At 36.5% G+C, this 6,211-nt stretch overlaps 1 long non-coding RNA gene across 1 annotated transcript; it reads right to left on the bottom strand.

The window, feature by feature from the left end:
* Positions 1 to 2,650: 2,650 nt before the first annotated feature.
* On the bottom strand, positions 2,651 to 5,264 carry LOC130591518 (uncharacterized). The gene is made up of 3 exons (XR_008969276.1): positions 5,162 to 5,264; positions 4,972 to 5,089; positions 2,651 to 3,098 (listed from the first exon to the last, which is right to left on the bottom strand). It is a non-coding gene; the product is annotated as an uncharacterized LOC130591518 (long non-coding RNA).
* Positions 5,265 to 6,211: the final 947 nt, after the last annotated feature.

The following is a 6,211-nucleotide window of genomic DNA, read 5'->3' on the forward strand; positions in this document are numbered from 1 at the left end:
AGATCTAATCAGATCAGATCAGATCAGAAAAAATAAGTTCACATTAGATCAGTTCAGATTATGCTTATATTTAAAAATCATTATATCTTTCATTACATATTAGTAAAAATTATAATAATTGAATATTAATAAAGTACTCATTGAGACGAATCAAACAAGACCCCACATGACTATATTTTTTCTTATATATTGAGAAAAATCTAAAAGATAAGATCTTGTAATCAGAAAAAATAAGTTCAGATCAGATCAGATCAGAAAAAATAAGTTCAGATCAGATCAGATAAGTTTAGATCAGAAAATTTCAGGTGAACTAAACATAGCCTAATTCTATTAAGTTGGGGGGCAAAATGGTCATTTTATTGTTACTAAGCTACAGTAACTCATTCCTCACTTTTTAATAGGTATGGATGGATTGTACTGATGCTTTTTCTTCTCTTCTAACTAAAGAAGCAAGTGAGAAAAGAATCCATGGTGTGAAAATTTGTAACGAAGCACCAAGAGTGTCACATTTATTCTTTGTAGATGACAATATACTTTTTGCAAAAGCAACTGTTAGAGAATGCTCGGACATAATTAATATTATCAACATATATGAGAGAACATCTTGTCAAAGTGTCAATCTGGATAAAACATATGTGTTTTTCAGCAAATGTGTGGAGAGTTCTCGGAGACATGAAATTGTGACAACCTTGGGTGTTGAGGAAGTAGAAAAACATGAGAAGTATTTGGTCTGCAGACATAATTGGTAAGAAAAAAAGTCGATTTTTGCTGCATTAAAAGAGATAATATGGAAGAAATTACAGGGGTAGAAAAAGAAGTTATTATCAAGGCTCGGGAAGGAAGTTCTCATAAAAGTTGTTGTCTAAGCCATTCCAATGTATATGATAAGCATTTTTAATTTCTGATACCGGATGGTCTAATTGATGAGATACACTCTATTATTGTTGGCTTTTGGTGGGGTTCGAATGGTACAAGGCGTAGGATCCACTGGCAATCTTTATTTTGTTGTTTGTTAACAAAATTGCGAAAAAATAAGATCAAGTAGAGCTGGGAAATCGTGTGGCCGACAAGCTAGCCAACATAGGTGTTCCAAATCGAACGGTTAGTTTATTTTGATGCTCCTCCGAACAATAAAAAGAACTTGAATGGACCGGTTCCCAATAAATTATTTTACACAGGAAACCATATGATATAGTCATTTTTTATGTAATATACTCAGTTTTCATTTGATATAGTCAGCTATTGTGAACCCGATGCTCCCAAAGTACAGATTAACCTGAAGGTTGGAACAAATATGATGTTCACCCAAGCATATCCTAGCCTTATGATTAAACAGGCAGCCTTGTCAATATCCAAATGTCCCTCTATCTCTCTTTATAAAGGAATAGAGGTATGAAGATTTGTTGTTTGCCTATGGTAAAAATAACTGCCCAAGGATCAACAACCTTCATAATATCGCAAGGCTAAGGCTGAATCTGTATACATATATATCAAAACTCTCCTCATGAACAGAAGCTACCCTAGCAAACCAAGAATTAAATGATGAGAAAATATCCAAAAATGTCCTTATAAATAATTTGGCATGAACGAAGCTATCCTAGCAAACCAAGAATTAAATGATGAGAAAATATCCAAGAATGTCCTTGATATACTTTAGCACGAACAAAAGATACCCTAGCAAACCCAAGTGAGCAAAGCTAAAATCTGTGGTCCTCGCGAAGGTTGGCAGGACCTGAAGTTGTATTACAACCTGGATCGATTCCCTTTATTCTTAAGCAACAACACTAAAGCTCTCCTCATGGACCCAAAGGAACAAAGCTAACCAAGAATACTGCAAATTGCGAAAGGGGTATAGGCTCAAGTCCGCACAACAATAGCAAAATAGTATAGGTGGATATAAACAGCCTCCTGATAAAGGAAGTGAGCTCTACCAGCTAACTGATCCTCACTTCTGCGATTTAAAGCTTACTCGATCACCCCAATAATACTTCAATCGACCTTTCCACTTTGTGCATTACCAACTTTGGTCAGGTCTTGTCGCAAATGAAAGGTCTTAATACTCATAGAAAACCAACATAAGGGTCCAGAAAAGTTATACCTTACTAAAGCAAGTAGAAACAAAGGATACATGATCTACATAATGCAGGTTAAAAAAGGTCCAAACTTCCCAAGTGCCAGCTAGAAATATGACACCAAAAAGAAGTTATCGCAGAAGTTTCAAACTCACGCTGGTTAAAAAACACCGTACCAATGAAATAAACTTTCTAAATCAAAACAAATTGATCTTGTCCAAAATATTTATCCGTTTGTATGAGCAAACAACCGTTTGTAGATTTCTATTGAGGAGGGAAAGTTGACTACAATGCAAAAATATATCAAAACAATGCTGATTATACGTTAACAAATGGTTTGACTATACTTCCTCCGTTTCATAATACTTGCTACACTTTCCATTGTGGCAAGTTTCACATTACTTGCTACACTTCTTTTTTGGGCAATAAACTCTCTCTATCTCTCTCCTCTCACATGGGTCCTTGTTTTTCTACTCTCTATCTCTCTCTTCTCCAAAAATTGGCTAGGAGTTCGTGAATTGAGAAGTGCAGCGAGTAATATGAAATGAAGGAAATAAATCAGAAGATACTTAGAAAGTAAGATGTTGCAAAATCTTTTATATTTGCTTAAACTGGCTTGAACCTACTAAGAACCAACCGAAACCAGCCATCCACTTCACTTATAAGTGAGGAGGAGCAGAAGGGTCCAAGCACAGAAAGCGTCTTTTGGTAAGTTACATTTTGAGGGTGGAGAGGAATAGTTTGAAACATTGAAGCCACCTTCCTTTACAAAGATATCTTTCCTATTACGGGGATGATAATGATATTATCCAAATCTCCACCAATCCTTTACAAAGGCTACTGTGTGAAAGTGCATAAGTAAAAAGGCCGGAATTTCGATAATTTCATCCCCTAAGATTTAGGGAGCTGCAAATTAACTGGTATCGAGTCAAGACTCTTCTATTTTTCTTTCTTAGTTGATGCAGCATCGCTCTCGTCTTTGGATAACAGAGCTTCAGCCAACATAGACTGATTAAATTCCATCGACTGCATATAGGATGGGAAGAGGAGAACAATCAGAGCACGAAGAAGCATTTATAGTTTAGAACATGGGTCTCAAACATCTACTTTCAGTAAGAAATGCTCCACATGCCAAGGCCCACAAACATAACAGAAACATTCGCATACAGAATAAGACATCAAAACCTATCTATACTATCTTCATTTCTAGACACTGTCAAGCATCCGATAAGCCAAAACCATGCAGACAGAGCCCGAGATCTAGCATAGGCAAGAAAAATAGCCAAAAAAAAATATATCAGCTGATCTCCCCAAATTTGACAATATTACAAATACCAAACTTCAGCGTATAAAGAGCCTCCATGATGCATATATTATCCTTAAAAGGAACTTAACATATTCTTTACAGAAATGAGAATAGAACTTCTAAAAATGTTTTTTCAGCCAGTTCAATAATATCTGCCAACAAATCCTTTATGATCCCCCTAATTTTTCAAGGTATGCTAGGCATCAAAATAAGATGCAACTTATGTAACTCATACTCTTCAATTCATCCACGATAGCCGTGTCAGATTCAAGACATTTCAACATCATAAGGACACCATGAACCTTCGTATTTAACCAATACAAGGCCAAGCTTGACACTGGAAATTGAATCAAGTGACAGTGTGCAATTAACTAAGTCCTCTTGAAGTCAAGAAGATACACAATTTGAAAGAGCAATAATACTTGTTCGTTCAAATCCTTAAGTGGCCAATAGACTACTCCCTTACTGATGTGAAATGTCTTAGAGCAGAAGGGACAAGAAAGCATATATGATGTCTTGCTGATACTGCTAGAAAAGGAGTGACAAACCAATTTAATATCACCATTCCAAGCCAGTATTCCACATGTACCAAAAATCAAAGAAACGGAAAACAACAATGGTGAGAGATTTTAAGATCACGCCTAAACTAGTTGATTCTGCAATCAAAAACCACCACAAAGCCATACGTTGATAAGGAGGGAACATGAAATAGTTGGTGGCATGGAAGAAGAAAGATATAACTGAGCAGCTTAAAACCAATTTATCATATGACGATTGTCAAGACTAAGCCAGCTGTGTACCCAATGAAAGCACTCTTAAAGTATTGGCTCTCCTTTTCCTCTCGAAATATCAAATCACAATGCCAACCCTACAAAAAACCTACAGTGGTAAAAAAATAACCAAATTACGGGACTCATATGAAACTACCCCCAAGGCAGCAATTCCCACCCCACCTCGGATTATACAAAAAAGACGGAATAAGCACTCCTATATCCTAATATAAAGCCTCTCCACGCGTCTGGCAGTTATTCTAAGTCCAGTAATGCCCATGTTATTGTAAAATACCAAAAAAGGAGGAGCATAAAAAAGGGTTTGTCGCCAAGCAAACTAGCTAAACAATCAGAGACAACCAAACCAGCAAAACTCTGAAAGGTAAAAATGGTAACAACTGGAAAGTGAGAAAATAAGTGTGGGAACTGGGAAGGAGTGCTTGAGAGCTGGAAACGAATGGAGAAAGAAAGGACAGACAAACTAGTGGTTTCGCAACATAAGCTTGCTTTAGGGATAACTACTACATGTACTGATTCTTTAATAACAAACCAAACATATACATCCTACGCAAGTACACAACAATTATGAGCTGCTCTCTATATACCTAAAATTTCTCGCAGTTATTCTAATCTTCAAAACATAAGCAAGAATACAACAGTAGTACAACAGACAACTTCAACTTCAATCACCAGACCTTCATTCAAACAATATGCAAGGTTGCCTACCACATTACCATCCAAAATCCCCTAAAAAAGTGAAGGCAAATCTTTTAAGTAGCAAGTTCTGTGTTTCAAGAATCTCATATACTAACCATTAACTTACACTAATGATTGAGCATGCCTCCGGTTTTCGCTACACTTGCTTCATAGTCCTTCAAAATCTCATTCTTCCTTGCCAACTTAGCTGCCACCTGCCAGCTTGCTGTTTTCTTCTTCTCGAACTGCAATTCACAACAATCTCCTGTGATCCATATACTCATAAGAATAAAAGTAAAGAATTCAGTTTTACCCACTAAAAGCTTCTTCAGACCATAGTCCCGAGCCTCCCAATTCTCAGCACTCTCCACTTCATGGTGCCTCGCTCAGCTTTATACTCCTTTCGCGCTGTCGGAACTGCCAAACTTTGGATTTGGAGGACCTCACTCTCTTCACTTATGTGCTTCACCATAATATCTTGCTTTTCTTCAGTGGCACTTTATCCAAGCTACATTTATAACCATAAACAACTTTTAACAGAACTTACATGCACTATCATAAATCTTCATCCCATAATTGTGAACTAACAAAATTGTAATATTTGTTATTTGATGCAGATTGATCTAAAAAGAACCTGAGTTTCCTAAGCTACTATGACTCAAGCAGGTCATACATGAACTACAGAGAGAATAAAGACTCAAGTATTATATAGTTAGTCCTACAGCATCAGCCATGACAAATCTGCCTCAAATAGAACCCACCCACGCCCACCTCCATCCCCCCGCGAGAACCTTTTAGGTAGAACTAGGTACATTTTGTTCATTTCAGGTTCACATTTTATACTTTGCTCATTTAATCAATGCACAACATGAAATGAGCAAAAAAAAAAAAATGTGAAAAGGGAGTATCTAGAACTAGGTCCTCCTGGAAGTACCTAAAATTTTGTACCTTCCTCCCCCTAGTGGCTAGCCCGCACACTCCACGGAGAACAAAGAGCAGAGTGAATGCAAGGAAGAAACCAATAAGGTCTCATTCTACACGATTGTGCTATTTTCCCTTGAATATTCGCTTTGATATTCAAAGCTACCTAGCGGGCTAGAGATATTGCATCAAATTTGTGGATTTTGATCCATGTTAGGATTTTTAGACAAAATCTGTTGAACATAGTATGTGCATTTTTTTTAAAAAAAAATTGAGTGTCTATAAATGAAATAAAAAAAAGGAGGATTTGTTGAGCAAAATAGGTGACAGACACTGGCTCAATTTAAATATTATATTTGATGATGAGGAATTTTTATTTTTTTTGGAGCTACATACACTTATTGTGCAACTTCGACATATTTTAATTGTAACTGGAGTTTACAGCG

Source organism: Beta vulgaris, chromosome 5, assembly GCF_026745355.1.
Source record: "Beta vulgaris subsp. vulgaris cultivar EL10 chromosome 5, EL10.2, whole genome shotgun sequence".
Lineage (NCBI taxonomy): Eukaryota > Viridiplantae > Streptophyta > Magnoliopsida > Caryophyllales > Amaranthaceae > Beta > Beta vulgaris.